Source organism: Drosophila hydei, unplaced genomic scaffold (assembly GCF_003285905.1).
Source record: "Drosophila hydei strain 15085-1641.00,03,60 unplaced genomic scaffold, DhydRS2 tig00008128-arrow-arrow-pilon, whole genome shotgun sequence".
NCBI lineage: Eukaryota > Metazoa > Arthropoda > Insecta > Diptera > Drosophilidae > Drosophila > Drosophila hydei.
The window spans coordinates 1,844,357-1,862,764 of record NW_022045838.1 but is presented as its reverse complement, the minus strand read 5'-3'; the positions used below and the strand labels follow the sequence as shown (position 1 = coordinate 1,862,764).

General features: G+C 43.5%; 1 protein-coding gene and 1 pseudogene across 7 annotated transcripts in view; one reads left to right on the top strand and one right to left on the bottom strand.

Moving 5' to 3' along the window:
• The window catches only part of LOC111602934 (RNA-binding protein Musashi homolog Rbp6), a 201,522-nt gene that overhangs the window by 31,184 nt on the left and 151,930 nt on the right, over positions 1-18,408 (bottom strand). The window lies entirely within an intron of this gene.
• LOC111602935 lies at positions 7,280-8,170 on the top strand (annotated as a pseudogene).

The following is an 18,408-nucleotide window of genomic DNA, read 5'->3' as shown; positions in this document are numbered from 1 at the left end:
TGCCTGCCTGCTAAGGATGCTCGAATTACAAAGCAAATTATAATTTCATGAAAGTTAAACGAGCAACTCTCTGCCCAGCACAGCTCAGCTCAGATCAGCTGGGGTGCGGGTCGCAGGCGGCCATGCAGCGAGTAGTCGTGGGCGGTGGCGGTGGCGGTGGCTGGGCACTTGAGTGCAAAGGTGGCACCGGGTCGCACTGCTGTGCCCAAAGATTGTGAATTAAACATGCTGAGATAGCGTGGGAGCAACTGCCAGACAAAGAGAGCGAGAATGAGAGAGAGAGACAGCTGGTTGACCGGAAGCATTGGGCGAAACCGAAACGTAAAATAATAACAAGAAAAAAAATATAAAGTGCAAAAAAATGGCATTCTTTTTTATGTGTGCAAGTGCGAATTTATGTCTTTAATTATTCAACGCCTCATTTATATGCGCCCTGCACCACCCACCACCCACTGCCCCGCTGCCCCTCTCTCTGTGCGCCTTGCTAAAATGCCAGCATGCATTTCCGTTTCCGGCCAGTGCAATGCCACCGCCAACATTGCATATGGCCTGCACACATGTGCATCGTCCATCGTTGGTCTTGTCGTCGCCGCTCTCGTCTTTTGTGTACGGCTCATGCTGCCTGCCCGCCTGGCTGCCTGCCTGGGCAATTGAAATTTCAACTGGCGCAAAAGTAATTCAATTCAACGGCAGCCCCGGAGACGTAGACCAGCCACCAGGCATCGACTGGCAGTCAGGCAGGCAGGCAGGCAGCGCCTCGAATGAGATTTTCGGCTGCATGTCCTTACAGTGGGGATTCCTTGCTGATGGCAACCAGCAAGCGGCAACAACGCATTTAAGAAGTTATTGTCATAAATGTTTGAGTTTATTTTGTTGTTGTTGTCGCTTGACTCCTCCTGCGCATCCCCCACTTGTCTCAAATCAAATTCTGTTGCTGTTGCCACAAAGACACAACTTTTATTTAGCCATGTTGAATGGGCTGCAGCCCAAGCCCTCCACCTCCGTCTCTCCTGCCAATTTGCAATTCTAATGTAATTTTTTCGCGAATCATAAGTTAGAAAATGCCTCACACTCGCCCACGCCCAGGACTTGTGTCGCCTGCCGGCTCCCCCGCTCTGCCTCTCGCCCTCTCTCTCCATCCATGTTTGCCCTGGGGAACGCCTTTTAAAATGCCCAAGCCAATGTCTTTGACCAATTGTAAACGGGACGCCCTTTCTGAATGCTGCTCCATTTTTTGGGTCCACTCGTTAGTGCCGCAAATCGATCAGAGAGAACAAACACAAAAAATATGCTAATTTCTTGCATGTTCATTGCGTAAGAAAATTAATTCGAAATCGAAAGACAAAGACAACCCAATCAAAAAGTCGAACTTTTAATGCTCTAAAAGGTCAGCTGGGCGACGAGCCTGAACTTTCGAGTTGACAGGCCAAAATAAACTTGTGTCCGAAAGCAGAAATGGCCAAGTGGCAAGATAGTTCAACAGTGTGGCAGCTGCCGGATAGGAAAGGAGAGAGATTGAAGCAAATTAAATTTCAATTGCATTTGTAGTCAAAGCAATTCTAAGGAGAGAATTTAAGTTTAAGGATATTCCTAGAATTATTTTAGAATTTTCTAATATTTTTTACATTCCATATCTAGTTGAATTCTTGTACATTTTGGCTTCTACCATAATCCCCAGACTCTGCTCTCAAGTCCCAAGTTATTTTCATTTGATTTGTGGATTCTGCGATTTCAGCTACCTCCAGCCCGCTGTTCGGAGTTAGCGCATTGCAGAAAGGGCTGGCAAGAACAACAAGCAGGGCAGAAGGCTAAAAGAAAAACAACAACAATAAAAGCGTGGCAAAAGCAAACCCAAACAATGCGTCGCATTTACATTTGCATTATTTAGCATTTAAGCGTCACGCGTTGCGTAAACAAATTGTATAAACAAAAACAAAGCGAGGCACGAGAAAGACACAAAGAAAAAACAACGAAATGAAATGAAATAAAATCAAACACAAGCGCGTAATTCATTAAACAATTCTTATTTTGATTAGCCCGAAATGCTGCGTGGGCGTGGCGAAAGGGATAACTGTGATGATGAGATGAGCGCAATAGGCGTCAGGATTGTCTGGCAGCAAGAGCTAAATTTTAGGCATACGAATTACACTTTGTATATGCGGAGCTAAAAGCGAACCTATTATTAGGGGAACTAGTTCATATCAATATTAGCTCATATAAGGGATATCCAAAAGTGCATGAAGAAAGGGAACTACCAAGAGGTTTAGGCTTAACACAAGCCTTACATGTGCTTAACAGAATGTTCTCAACATAGGCTGCAGCAATGTGAACTAGTTCATTCTTATTTTATTTTTATTCCATTATATTATATTATTCATACAGCATAACAGTAGATTGTCATAGACTTAACATAGGCATCGTTTAATAAGCTAAATATATGGCAAGTTCTTATTTTATAGCTCTTATTTGCTGCAGTAAATATTATTTAGATTTCAATTGAAGGCAACTTAGAGAAAGGCAATGGATGCTTGAGTAAAAGAACTTATATAAACTTAACATAATGTTATGCATACAGGCAATGTTAACTATGTTAACTATGCTATGTCAGCACTTAAAGATTAAAATAAACTGGCTCAGTGCAATTTAAATTTAAAAATGCCAGTTTAAGCAACTGTTTTCGCTACAAGCTCAAGCAATGTTAAGAGGTAAATGTTAAAGGTTGCATAGTAGAAAAAAAATTGGAAAATTTATGTTTCTCTGTGAGCTGCGGAACAGAGAAAATAATAAGTTAAGAGCTGTTTGGCCACTTCGGAAAGAATTGGCTAAATTAAGAGCGCAGCTCAAAGAGATTTTATGTATATGTAAATGTATAAACTATGTATATATATATATGTGTGTATATGTATATTTATATATGTATATATGTTTATTGTTATATGCCTCAACTTGCAAGCAATCAACAGTTTGAGCTCATTGTTCAGTTAACTATGAATAATGGAGGGGAAATTTATTAGCAGGCCAGCGCTTCATGAATCCATAGTAATGAAAAGGTGCTGCTGCTGCTGATGCTGTTGTTGTTGCTGTTGCTGTTGGGCTGGCAATCAAATGTTTGAATATGTCTGAGATTTTTTCATTGTTTGTTGCTGTTGTTGTTTTCGAGTGCTGCTCCGGGTAACTAGCAGCTGAAAGGCTGCTCTGGACACATTTAAAGTCTGGTCACACTTACACACACACACAGACACACACTCGCCCTCTCTTGCGCTCCCTCGCACTCTTGCACTTATTGGTTTACTTGTTTACATGACAAGCTGCTCGTTTTCACACTTTTTCTTATTTGCTTTAACATTTTCGCATGCATATGCAAGCAGCCCCACAGCACACACACACGCAACACTCAACACACACACACACATGAAGAGTTGCAAGAGGATGCTTGTCCAGGCAAGCTCACATTCTATCGTTGTAGTTGCTTCTGTTAAGTCCTGCGGTGGCATTTTGCTCATATGTGCATGTGTGTGTGTGTGTGTGTGTGTATGCACTTTAAGTGCGCTTGTATGCGTTGCACTTGTTTGCACTGTTTTTACATCGAATGTTGATTGTACAAAACCACTGAACAAGAAAAATTAATTATACAAAAACGTCACCGCCAAACAGCTACCGAAACTGTTGACCCAACCCAAGGATGTTGTTGCTGCTGCTGTTGTTGTTGTTGTTATGGCACCTACGCTGACGCGGGTAGAAATAATTCGAAAATGTTTCGCATACGCTGGCAGATAAACGGGGTTCATGCCTAACCACGAGACAACATAGACAGACAGACAGAGAGACAGAGAGACAGACAGTGAGATATAGATACGAGCGACAGACAGAGCAGACAGTTGAACATGCGAAAGATACATGCATTGTTCACCAAATACATCATACATGAATTTATATTTATTATTTAGCATATTTGGCATTAGCAGAGCGCAAAACTAGATTTCTAACATACATATAATAAACATACAGACAACTCTGCCATGCCATGTCGAGTCGACCGCAATGTTTAAAACGCTCACTAATAAATCATACGAAAAACAGGCAAATAACTAGCCGCAGATAGACAAGGGTTGAGTGGCAGAGGGCGAGCAGCTGCTGCATTGCTATGCTGTATATAAATCAATTTATGCAAGCGCATAAATACGCATCGAAATGCTTAAAACTAAAAAGAGAAAATAAAGCGAAAAATACGAAAATAAAAAATATATATAAATTTATATATACATTTTGATGGCATTTACGGCCAAATTGGTTCGAACGAGTCCCAAAACGCGGGCTTTTAAGCAAATGCAAAAACTTGTAGCATACTTTTAAGCTGGCGCACTTAAAACGCAGCCACACGCAGCGACGCAGCGGTAGGGGGGGGGGGGGGGGCGAATGCCGCGAACTGCTACGTGTTCGAGTGTGAAGCTGGCACAGCCACGCCCCCTGCCAGCGCACATAGCACAAGCAGCACTGGTAGGCGTGGCACGCCCAGCGTCTTGTGGGCGGCACAAATCGACGCTGGCAACGCTTAAGTATTTTTTATTTTTATATATTTTTTGAGTTTTTTTTGTTTTGCTTTTTTTCCAGCTGCTTTTTGTTTTTGCTTGTTCGCCGCACGGAAACTGCGTTTTTTCTTTCGCTTATTTCAGTTTTTTTTTTTTTTTTGCATTTTTCTATGGCATTGCATTTAGATGTTGATGCTGTGCTCAGCTTTTGTTGCGGTGCTTAGAATTGCTCGCTGCTGCGGCTGCCTCCCCATACACCATGCTCCACGCTCCACGGTCCACGCTCCTTGCTCCCCACTGAATCAAGTTTTTATTTCAAGCAGCTAGCGGAAGTGTTGCTGCTGCCTGTTGTTGTTGTTGTTGTTGATATTGTTGCTGTTACTGCTGCTGCTGCTGTTGTTGTTGTTGTTGTGTGTATGCGAAATTGCAGCTAAGAAGTAAGCAGAGCTGACTGGTTAAAGGAAAAGGGGCTTTTAATGGGCAAGACAGTTACCCGTAGGGTTAGCAGGAACTTAAAGTTTTATTCTCTGGCCAACATTGTGGCACATGGCACCAGAGCTGATGACAACGACAATAACTGTAATGAAACTGAGATAAGCTGCGAGTAGTACAACCCAAGAGCGACGGCCGCGACGGCCGCGACGGGCAGGAGTCGCCGCAGGAGCAAATCGCATGCTCATTTGTTGCGCCATTGTTGTTGGCTGGCCGCGTTGAATTGTTTAAAATGAAGTTTGGCACGACTCCGAGATGATTATCGCGGGGCCAACATGAAACTGAGCGCCAATGCCAAGAGCAAGAGCAGTCAGAGCCACTACAATTCCCAGGCACCCACAGCGCTAGTTTTAAGTTTTGATTTGAAAATAATTAGGAAATTGTTACGGCAAATAACTAGTAAAGAGCAAAAGGTCAGCCAGATATTTTGACTAAAAGTCGGTTGACAAAATGGAAAAGGAAAGAAAATGGAAGAGATTTTTGTCTTAGTTGAATTCAAGTAACATCTAGAAGGACATCAGATGGATATAAGCATCAGAAATTAGCTATTTCACTTTAAGAAGCACAACACAAAGAAATTAAAATCAAAAATTATCTAGATAACAGAAGCACAGCAGAAGAATATTAGAAAGAGAACTAAACTATAAATTATCAATTGAAAAGCATTTAAAGTCAATCTAAATATCTTCATTCAAGCGATTTCCATGTGTTAGACCCATAAACCAGCCTCTCGTATAGCATCCCCAGTGCGCCTCCCTCACTTTTCCGTTACATTTTCTGCATTTTTGTTTAAGAAAATCTTTGTTGAACATAATTAATGAGTTACTTAGCAGCGATTGGCTTTCCCTTTTTTAAGAAAACTTTAATGTATAAATGGCGTCTGGTTGGTGCATAATTAAAAGAAATGCGTTACTTTAAAAGGAAAAGTAAGTGGGGCAAATGAGGAAACGAGCGCTGTGGAAAATGCCGCCACAAACAGGAAAAGGAACGCCATTTATCCTGGCGCACCAAGTGGACTGACAGCCGCAGCTTCAGTTGACGCCTTCTCCGATTCCAATGTCGTGCTCGCTGTCAGCTTCAACTATGCTCCCACACACACACACACACACACACGCACACAGCGAACGGAAGGACAGACAAACGGTTGGAACTCTTGGCGTTGACATTGGCAGCGTGCAGAGGCCCGAAAATATATTTTGCGTGCTTCTTGTCAAGTCGCATTGCGTGCAGAGCGTCGTGTGCCGGGTGCGGGGGTGCCTTGCCAATGGGGTGGGTGGGCGTTTGGTTGGTGTGGCTGTGGCTGTGGCTGTGTCGGCCTCTGTGTGCCCATTCCTCATGTTTGGCGAGTGATTTATTTGACTGACACTTTTTTCTGCGTTGATTGCATCGTAATCCCAACATAATGAGTACTGTTATATTTCATGGCCATTCTCGTTGCAGGAGCGGACCCCTCCTAAACTGAAGTAGACAATTTTTCAAAAACAAAGACGATATCTAATGGGGCGGCGGGAGCTGGGGCACGAGCTGGCTGTGTTTCATTGTGCATGTGACACACGTAGGCCACTTGAGGGCCTCCGGACCACGGACTGTGGCCCTGGACGTAAAGAAAAAATTGTTCGCTCACATTTTGATCATTTGTTCGCGTTGTCATTTGAGTTTAGTGGCAAGCTATAGTTGTATAAAGCTTGGTTTCAACTATTTCTAATTACGCTGCAACGTATTTGGCAGCCACTTGAGGGAAATTCCATTAAGTCAACAGGATTTCAATTGAAGCTAACTAAATTGGCCGAGGGCATGCTTGACTGGGAGATACCCGGACTCGAGCTTGAAATTACGAGTATTCTGAAAACCAATAGAGATAGCTATTAGAGAGAAGGCATGTCTGACTAGCAGATACCTGGAATTGTGCTTGAAAATCTGAGTATTCGGAAAACTTACAGAAATAGCTAGAGAGAGGGCATGCCTGACTAGGTAATACCCGGAATCGTGCTGGGAACCAATAGAAATAGCTGTTAGAGAGAGGGCATGCCTGACTTGAAATCCTCTACTTTCTATGCATGCATAGAAAATACAATTATGCCTGACCATAAACTATCTCTAAAGAGAAAGAAGCACAGACTTCCTTTAGCTATTTATCAAGTGTTATGCATTTCAATTGAATCATTTTAAGTAGCTCAACTTTCTGTTCTCTAAAGAGAAACAAGCACCGACTTTCTCTTACCTATTTGTCAGTTGTTTTTCAATTTAATAATTTGTGAGAAAATACAAAATTTTGGTTATACATATAGAATTTTTAACATTTTCAAAATAGAAATTGATTTATTATTAATTTCGTCACTCTTGCGCATCCAATTGATGAGCGCCGTTTACACGTTGTTTTAATGCCTGACTACGTATGCTAACTGATGTTCGTGAGCTTGTGCCTGATGTCGAGAATGCGTGGATTTCGTATTCTCATCATGGGTCCGCCGGGCAGCGGCAAGGGCTATGTGTCCGATATGATTGTTAAGACGTTTGGCGCTGTTCACATCGCTGCCGGAGACATACTGCGAAAGCACATACACCAAGGCACCATTCTGGGCAAGCATGCTCTCAAGATGATCAGCAGGGGTCAGTTGGTGCCCGACCATTTGTTGCAAGGCGTGATTGCCACGGCAGTGTTTAAGGTGCAGGACCGCAATTTTATATTGGACGGATATCCACGCAATCTGGCGCAGGCTAAACACCTACAGAGTCTGGTCGATCTGGACATGGTGCTTAATCTGAACGTACCAGACGAAGCGATAGTAAATATGCTCAAGAATCGGCTCGTGCATACGCCATCTGGCCGCGTTTATAATCAGGGCTCAGCGGCGCCCCGAGTGCCCGGCCTGGACGATGTGACGGGCGAGCGGCTGACTCGACGCGTCGACGACCATCCACGGGTCGTGCAGATCCGTTTGGCTGCCTTCGATGAGCAGATGAAGCCGGTCATTCGCTACTATATGAAGCAAAATATTCTATATGAAATCACTGGCAGGCAGCATCAGAATTTGTGGCCATTGGTTTACAAATTTTTGAAGAAAACCTGGATCAAGCGTCCTGTCCGTGTCTTCCGACCTCGGAGAAATCTTGACTTGGTTAAGTTATGCTGACTGCAAAGTGCATGTAATGAATTTTGATCATATTTCTCACTTATGTTTTTTCTTATATATATTCATCTATCTATATTCATACATACATACAGATGTATATATATGAACTCGTTTCAAATTTACTTACTGCATTTTTACTTATTTACTTAATCGAGCTGGAAGAAATAGGAGTAAAATTAATTTGGCGACGACTCTGAGGACTGTATAACAGTATAACAGCTTTGTGAGCAAGTTGACCAGGACACATATTCGTATAACAGAACAACAATTGGCAGTGTTAGCAACGGTCCATATACGATTAGATTGAACTGTTATACTTAAATCTTCTATCAGCATTGCCAGCCTGTATAACTGACTGACTAAAGCATGTATTAAAAACTAGGAGTAAAATTTACTTGGCGCTACTCTGAGGACTGTATAACAGTATAACAATTGGCAGTGTTAGAAACGCACCATATACGATTCGACTGAACTGTTATACTTAAATCTTCTATCAGCATTGCTAGCCTGTATAACTGACTGACTAAAGCATGTATTAAAAACTAGGAGTAAAATTTACTTGGCGCTACTCTGAGGACTGTATAACAGTATAACAGCTTTGTGAGCATATGTATAACAGTATAACAATTGGCAGTGTTAGAAACTCACCATATACGATTCGACTGAACTGTTATACTTAAATCTTCTATCAGCATTGCCAGTCTGTATAACAGCTGACTAAAGCATATATTAAAAACTATCTTTGGAACACTTTCTATTGCAGCTAATTCAGCTGTGGGACTTGAGCTTATCTGCGATTTGTCGTAATTAAAAATAAATGAATTATCTTAATTTTAAGCCGTGGCACCTGCTCAATGCAATATGATCTATGTGAGTATAATAGATCTGTTTGTTGATAATTCCCTTTTACGGAACAATAGCTTAGTTTGCCTTAGTGCTCTGGCCGTTAGGAATTCTGTTTCGGACTCTCGGTCTCTGGCATTTTTCAAACATTGTCAGACGAAATTTACGACGGAGATTACACTGTGGCCAGGCGAGGTGAGGCCAGGCGAGGCGAGGTACATGCACGGTGTGTATGACGAAATTGGCTCAGACGGCAGGGGCTAATTTCTAGATCCACTCTACGTACTGCGTGCTACGTACTGGCCCAGTAGCCGCAGCTGTGTGCGACGGCAATAAAAACTTTTATTATTGTCACACGTAGCAGCAGCAGCAGCAGCAGCCGCAACAGTAACAGCAGCAGCAGCAGCAGCAGCCAGTCTGGGCCAAGTCCAGCTCTAGCTACAGCTTCGGCTTCAGTTTCAACTCCTGCATAACCTGCGTACACACTTCCGTTTTCCGCTCGGCTGTTGTCCTTTTTGTATTGTTGTTGTTGTTGCTATTCTCTTCTGTGGGGCAGGAGGCGGGCAGGGGACAGCAAAATTGAATAAAATGGCCTCAGTTAATGGTTGTCGGGCTGATTCAGTTAGCGCATAAAATGAGCAGGACCCCAAGCTTCCCTTTATGCGGCTGCTGCTGCTCCTCTCTGGCTGCTTCCTGTGCCATTCTCCTGCTCCTGCTCCGGCTCCGGCTCCTGCTCCTGCTTCTGCTTCTCTATATATATTTTTGGTCACAAATGTGGCACGGCCTAAATCTCGGTTTTACGAGCGCATTCTTTTGTTTGCTGCCGTCGCTGCCCTTCGCCATTGTTTTGTTTATTATGTATTTGTTTCATTTTTACATACTTATTGTTTTTTTTTCTTCCCCTATTCTTTCTTTTCCTTTTCTTCCTAGTCTTTAGTTGGCCCATTATGCGAAGGGTGGCTGAAGCTGATGTATGCGTCAGTATTAAAATGGAGCCATGTTCCATGCATATTTGTCGCACATTACTTGTAGAACAGCTTTTTGTCGAGTATAACAGTTGTTGCTGTATAACAGTATAACAGTTTATTTTTTGTATAACAGTCATAACAAATTGTAGCCAGCACATGAATAAATGCATTCCGAAAAAAGCGTTTAAGGAAGTTGATAAGGATTCAACGCACGAAAATTGCGATGCACAGGAGAGAGAATATTTTAGTCGGTTGGCAGCGCTCAGCCTCCGCATGCAGCCGCCGCATTTAAATGAAGGACGGAAAAGTGCAGACAGTTGGACATGCAAATGTCAGTGCCGAACTGCCACTGAGGTTAAGCAGCGGGTTGAGTTCCGGGCGGGCCGCTTGCCGTCCAACGGCCCCCGCTAACGAAATGACGAAATGGTCGTTCGCTTGGCAGTCGCTGGTTCGCTGGTTGGTTGAGTGTTTAAAACGGCTATTGTGCAGCTTGTGGTTGCTTTGCAAATTGAATAAAAGTTCATTCGAGTGTAAGAGAACCGATAGCACAGCGCACCAAACACAACAACAACCTACAGTCGCACACATACACATATGGAAAAAATTGATAGAGACGGGGCGGTGGGGCGGCTGGGCGAAAAAGAACTGCGAACCAACGAACATTGAATGAATGTGAATGTAATCGTTTTTGCAAATGAAAATTGATTTTTGAATTGTGGCCACGGTCCGGTCTTTCTATCATTCGAGCGACTCAACTCAACTAAATGAAATAGCCGTCGAGTGGAGACGCAGGTTCGGGTTAAACGTAGCCGTTGCGCAATTTGGTTTTTAATTTAAAACGTAAAATTTAAATATTATTAATTTAAATGCGAAAGTGCGAGGCAACTAAAAAACTGGCATAAATGATGCACAGCTTAATAATAGTAGTAGCACAGCTGTCTGTGGGTGTGCGTGTGTGTGTGTGTGTGTGTGTGTGTGTGTGCTGTGCGAACGCAGAAAACTATGCTATACATTTTTTATGCTGCCCCAACAGAGGCAACAAAAAAACATTCGCTTGCCAGTTGACGGCTCCAGCTCCGGCTCCGGCTCCGGCTCGGGCTTTTCTTATGCCACAGCGTTTTGCACGATTCAAAAGCAGCAAAAAATGTAGAGAAAAGAACAAAATGGTTGGCAGAACGAGCGAAGGAACTAGCGGACGGACAATCAGACAAAAAGGACAGTGGGACGGAGAGGCGCTAAGACGCAGAGCGTGAGGCAACAAAGTGGATTTGAATTATTCAAAAAATGCGATTGTTATTTGCAAAATGTGCAGTGAATTGAGACGCGCACAGACAGGCGAAGACGAAGACGTCGACAATCGCTGCGATTTACTGTGAAAATAATGTTGTATTTATGAGTCGAAACAGTTGGCCAGAAGGGCGCGCGCGGGTCTTTGGTAAAATTGGATTCAATGATAGTGGGAATTGCTGCAACTCGTAAGCTGTTAAATGTGAAATTTATGCAGCTGAAAATCTCGAAATTATGGTTGCGTATGAAACTTTTGTATAACAGTTGTCAACAAAAAAAAAATAGAAAACCTATTACAAAACAGAACTTCGCATGGCAATGGTGCAGCAGCTGTGCCGACTCACATGCGGGCTTTGAAGGACTTTATGGACTGCCTTGTACAGGTGTTATAAACTTTTGGTATAACAGCATGTGAAAGTGCGATGTAACGACAAAAGTTCGCCAGAATTGATGCATCATAAAGAAACTAGAGGACGAGTTTTATGAAGAGCTAAGGTTAAGATGGATTCGATTGGCAGGTGCTAGAGAGCTTTGCTGAAATTATATGGCAGTTGGTTTAGGGCTGTACTTAAATCACCTGAGATGAATAATCAACAGTATAACAGTTTCTATAAGAGCACTAATCATAGCTTGTTTACGCAGAAACTTGGCAGAGGGTTTAGACAGTGTTTACTACTCAAGCTTAGTTGTCTCGACTGCTAACTGCTCGACTGCTGTATAACAGTTTTCTCTTATAATAGCATAGGAAATATATTATATGGCCTTGCCTTAATTGACAGCGCCATCATCAGTCTTGGCCGTTTAGCAGTTAGTTTGATAATTTCTAGCCATAAAGCAGCTATTTATCATCGCAGCAGGCCACAATAGGCGAGTAATGCGCTGCGCTCGCTGGTGACGCTGCACTTCCCTGTCCGGCGCCGGAGTCAGCAAGTCATTTAAAATGAAAGCGCTGGCTGTGCACCACCGAAAATAGCGAGCCACCGCACCGCCACACCACCAGCCCAGCAGTCATTCAGTCAGCCTCATTTCAGCGAAAAAAAAAGAAGCAAAAAGGTTTTAATCAGTTATTCATGAGGCCGAGAGCACGACGTCAAACAAAAGCCGCTGCGCCGGTTGACATTGAAAGCCAGTCAGAAGAGGAGCAAGAAGCAGCGCGAAATGCGACGGCTCCAAAGAAAGAGATGCAGCATAATATGCGAATGAGACGGCAGACCGAAGACAGAAGCAGAGGAAGAAAAAAACAAATTTATGAGCTGGAAAAAAGGGCTGCATAAGTTGCAGCAGGCAATAACAATTGGCTGCAACTTAAAAGGCGAGGCAGGCGCAAAAGAGTTTGTTTATTTTGGAGCGGGACAAACAGAAATAGAGGCAGACACCGAGTGTGGCAGGGAGGCGGGCGGCAGACAGACTGACTGACAAATAGAAGCAGCAAAAGCTGACTGGGATTGAGAATGTTGCCGCTGATGATGATGAAGACTGACTGACAAGTCGACAACTAGATGATGATATGGAGGCGTATGTAGCGGCGGGCGTGGCATCTTATGTTGACGGAACCACTCCAAACTAATGAGTATGCATATTGTATGCGTATGTGTGCCGCTGCCGCCACCGTCTGTTGCCTTTTGTTGCAGCAACAGCAGCAACAGCAACTCAAAATGCACTTGGACGCCTACGCCAGGCAGCTTGCCACCTGCGTGTCAGTCAGAGTGAGCGGAGGCTGACGCTGATTTTGTTTTGTTTGCGCTGACAGAGCTTCAAATTAGTTGGCATAAAACATAAATGCAAATGAATGCGAGCACTCCACACAAACATAAGAAAAAAACACAACGAGGGTGGCTCGCCCGCAGCTCGGGCTGAGTCTTATTAATGCAGGGCTGATTGGACTTTTTGTTTGTAGAGCACACAGACAGAGAGACAGACAGAGAGACAGACACATGGGCACATTGCACTTAAGTAGCTGGGTTTTTAACAATTACATTGGACACCTTAGCACATTACGTGGCATGTAAGCGCCCCGCGCCGCTGCTACCCTCTCGAGCGGTGTGAATGCGGCTGTTGATTGAAAATTCTTGTGCAAAAATGTTGACGTCGACATTGCGACTGACATGCTGCTGCTCATTACATTAATTGCTTTGGCTTGTCTTTGCGACAGCCACGCAGACGAGGCCAACTGCATACGTTGCGTATGCGTATTATGCATGCGTGTACATGAGTGTGTCTCAGTGTGTGCGTGCGTGTGTGTGCAGCTCAGTCGTTACAGCACTCGCATTTCAATTTCAATTTTGCAATTTTGGCAGCTGCCAGGTGGCACTGTCGCTCCAACTGTCTGTTTCTGGCCCATATCATGCAGCGCGCAGGCCAAAAACTGAACTCGGGCACGAGCAGCATCGAGCATCGAGCATTGAGGAGGCAATTCGCAAGCCTTTTTATCGCCTCTGCCCCTCATCAATTCACTGGCTAACAGATTTGCGCAGCTGTTCCCTGCCCTCACTCTCTCTCTCTCTCTCTCACTCTATATATATATATATATATATATATATATATATATATATCTATATGTCTATCTGTCCAACTCTCTGACTATCTGTCTGTCTGTGTGTGTGTGCAGCACGTGAAATGTATGTCGCCTGTCAAATTACTTGAATCTCTGCTCACTCGCTCTCTCGCCTCTCCCTCTCTCCCACTCGCTCTGTCCCTGCTGTGTCCTGTTTTTGGGCTGGCAGCTCAATGCAGTTGGACCCACATTTGTGCGCTTGGTTTGTCGTGCCAGTCAAGCATAATATGATTATGTAGATGCTGTTCCCTACACACACACACACACACACTCACTCTCATACGGGCATCGATGCCAGCACATTATCCCATTTCCCCTACTCTCCACAAATATACGACTATATCTACAATAGTTCGCTGTCAAATCGTATTTATTATTTTATGTTTTCATTTTGTAAATTGCCATTGCTGCTGCCACTGCTGCTGCTGCCAATGCTGCTGTGATTACACAGAACAAAAAGCACTATCTGTCGATATCCGTATGTGTCTGAGTCTCTCTCTCTCTCTCTCTCCCTCGCTCTCTGTGTCTCTCTGTTGGTCTGTGTAACTAATCGACTGTTGCCGGCGCGCGTCAAGTGGCAGCGTAGCAGCTCCGCCTCCTGCCAGTCTGCCAGTCAGTTCCACCCTCCTGTCGATTTTCATTGTGTGTGACTGCCAAACAAAACAAAAAACAACAACAACAACAACAACAGCAGCAAGAACACATGACTTTTGAAATCAGCTTTCTCTGTGCCTGTCTCAAAGTCCCTCAGCAATCAGAATTTGGTATGCAAATTTCCAAAATGGGATTGCATCAATATTAGAAATCAATATATTCGGTGCACAGCGATTAAAAAGATAACCGAAACGGAACTGAAGCCGGAACCGGAACCGGAATCGTATCAAACTGCTTCAGGCCTGGACAAACTGCTTTCAATGTTTCAGCGACGCGAAAAGTTGCAGACACCTTACGCAAAGTACCTCAGGCCAAAACGTTAGCTTAACATGCAGAGGGAGGCGTGGGGCACAGAGCGAGAGAGGGGGGAGGGTGAGGGTGAGGGTGCTCTGACCCATGCATGTGTGCGGCTGCTATGATGGAAACAGTTTGCAACTAATTAAGCAGCACGCACAATCTAACATGCGAGTTAACACCAGCAGCAATTGCTAACATGAGGAGTTAACCTGCAGTTGACTGACGACCAACAGAGGGGTGGCTTCTGTGTGTTGCACAGTGGAGCAAAGTAGCCGACTACAGCAGATACTTATCACAGTGCTTAGCCAATCAATTAGAGCTGAGTTAAGGAACTGAGCTAATTATTTAATGTTCACTTTTTCCGCAACGAATTTCCTAAGCCATTTGCTTCTAAAGACGACTCTATTAATATCTATAGTGGCTAAGGCAGATTTGAGGCTAAGGTGAATAAGCCTTTGAATAAGTTTAATCCACATTCTGTTCCATCTGCCAACCTGAGCTGCGGTTAACTTATTGAAAACCTCAGGCAAGAAACGTTTTCGATACATAAACAGATTTCACGAGCTGCTTTAGAGTGCCTATATTCTGGCTAAGCACAGCATAAAGTGCTTAAGTATTCATTAGTAATATTTTATTTTCGCTTAGCATACATGTTCGACGCATTGGCCCCACTGTGCCAGCCTCGAGTAGGTAATATGCAATAAAAGCGATATGCTGCCGCCCGGTGTGGCCCCCTCAATCGACGCGATATGCTCAGCACATTTGACCGCAGTTAACAGAGTTCACACACACATACTTATATATATATATATATAAGCCGTTAGGCTAGGCTGGCTGGCATCTCTGTGCCCGGGCACACAATAATAAGTGACGCATTTAATCTGATTTGCTTTATGACATGTTCATGACGAGAACAATTAAAATGTGCGGTTGGCTAGGCAGCAGAGCCCCATCTAGACGATGGCCTGGCAGGGCCCAGAGCCCAGGGCCAGGGCCAGGCATCTGGGCTGCTTTTCTCCTTGTTGTTGTTATTGGCCGGCGTAAAAAGCAAATTGTTTAATGTGCTGTGAATAAGTGACAAAACAGCTGAACTTTGCGTAGGCCTCCAACAGTCGCACCAGCTCCCCAGTGGCTAGTCACGCGGCCGAGCCGCTCCGAGCACGCTCCACTGTTGACTTTATCGATGCGTTTGATGGCAACATTTGCCGGATGGCCTTTCTGGATGGGTGTGTGTGTGTGTTTGTTTGTGTGTGTGTTAATGCTTATCGCACGTAAAGGTTTGCCTCTTGAACGTGTGCGGCTGACATTGTTGATTAGCCATAGCTGAGACTGCTCCTATGCTGTTTGCTTTATGCATGGCACTAGCCCAACTTTGACTTCGACTTTTGGCTCAGAAACTAGCGCCAAAACTGACAATTGTCTGGGCCATAATTGCGACAATAATTGCGCATAATGCGACAATGTGTTCATGCAGCAAAGCGCTCAGTGTCTTACTGCCTGTCTACTTACACACGCCCCACTGGCTGCGTCCCTGCCTCACGTCTTCCCGCTCTCTCGCTTTCTCTCTCTCTCTCTCTCTCTAGCTGACTGTAAACTTTGTTGCAGTTTGTTTTTACTATTGTTTTGTAATGGCAAAATTATAGACCCCAACGTCGACCCTTAAGCTTCATTTCTCTAGCTCACTTTTTGAGAGTCTCTATCTCTCTCACTCTCTCTCCCGCTGTGTGACTGGCATTGCCAAGCGCCTTCGCCTTGTTCATCTTTGGCATTATCTACTTCCGCCATAAACAGCAACAACTTTTCATCTTTGTGCCAAGGCAACAATTTTTGTCTTTGTCTGCGACGCGCTTGACTCTTTCGTCTGCTCACTCACACGCGTTCTGTGCCTCTCTCTCCCTCGCGCAGTGCCTTGGCCAGGCAGTTTAACAAACGCGCGCCACGTTGTGCATTTTTATGATTTTTATTTTGATTTCCTTTAAACTAACTTTGCTGCCTGCCACAACAACAACAACAACAACAACAAATCGTTGCTATTTTTGCAAATTGCCTACAATGATGGTCACAAGTTCAGCTCGTCCTTACAGCCGCAGCATCTGCTCTGCTCTCTGCTTCTCTCTCTATCTCTCTCTCTCTCTCTCTCTCTTCTCTTCTGCTTTTTTCAATGTTACGCTTGAAGTAATGAGGGTTTTTACTTGTGGACTGGGGGCGTGGCATGTGACGGCGCTTTCCAGCCAATTTTTTTTTCGCTCTTAGTTGTTGTTGCTGCTGGTTTTTGTGCCTTTGCCTGTTACCCGGAAAATATTATTTCGCTTGACTTTTACAACAGCCCAAAAATGGAGAAGCAACTGCCTTCCACTGCCCTGTCACTCGCCCCACATTGCTTGCTCTATCTCTTTGGCTACTTTTATATTTCTTATTGTGTTGTTGTTGTTGTTGTTGTCTTCTGGTGCTTGTTGTTTGTGTCAATGTCGCTGTCGCCGTCCAAAACTATTTTGCTATTTGTTTTGGCTAACTCGATTTTTCACTGGTTGCCCTTTGTCTGCTTGCAGGACACCAGCGCCTGAATCTGACACATCTGAGACAGAGACACACACACACACACACAGATGAGAGCAAAAAAAATTACCAAAAACACATTTGACATAGCAATGGCCAAGAAGTTTTCTATTTTCGTTGCCATTTGCCGCTGCCGTCGCTGCTGTTGCTTTTCCGATTTGCCATTCATTTTGTGCTTGTAATGATTTTCATGCTAATCACAGCAATTGATGCGTATGTCAGTCACTCACACAGTCAGTCAGTCAGAGCTGGTAATCGCACTCAAATCACAATTTCATATTCTTTTTATGCCCTTTGCTGAGTGTATCACATAAAAATAAGTTTGTCAATCGTATGTTTGTCACACACTGAGCGAATGATCTTTGCGCATATAAAAATGATTCGCTGAATTAGCATAACAAGCTATATTCAGTTACAACTTAACTCATATCTATGCTAAGTTGCTTTTCCCTTGCTCTGAGTAGCTATTTCAGATACTATTTGAACTTGTTTCTTTGCTAGCAATACTTAGACAAGGGTAAAACTGAAGTTTTATTTGAGGGACGTTTTTCGAGGGCTGAGCTTTTTCAGTAAAAATTGTGTCACGTAAAGCTCCTTTAACACCGAAAGCTCTTTTATGACATTAAAGCTTTCTCAATTTTTAATAAAAATAATTTACTTATAGCCTTAATTTATATTAAATTGCGTATATCCATAGCTTTTTTGTTAGACTTACTCCAGCAAATTAACTCAAATCTTTTCTCTGAAGCTTTTTTGCTTAATAAAGCTTTTATTTTATTCACTTTTTTATGCTCAAAGTATATATTATATTATCAGTTAAGATAAAAGCTCAGCAAGCACATGAAAGCCAATGACAAGCTGCAAGTCTTTCAGTCCGAAAGCTTTAAAGCTTACTTAAAGCTTCCACACATTCATCCAATTTGCTTAAAGTCAACCAAAATTAAGTTTTCTTTAGCAAAACTTACCCCATTTGCTGGCATATTCACACTTTTCTGTGCATTTAAAGCCTGAAGTAAAAGTTCAAAAAGCCAGCTACAAATTCATTATTCAGCCAATTAAAATATTCCATTGAAGACATTTAAATAGCTTTTCGG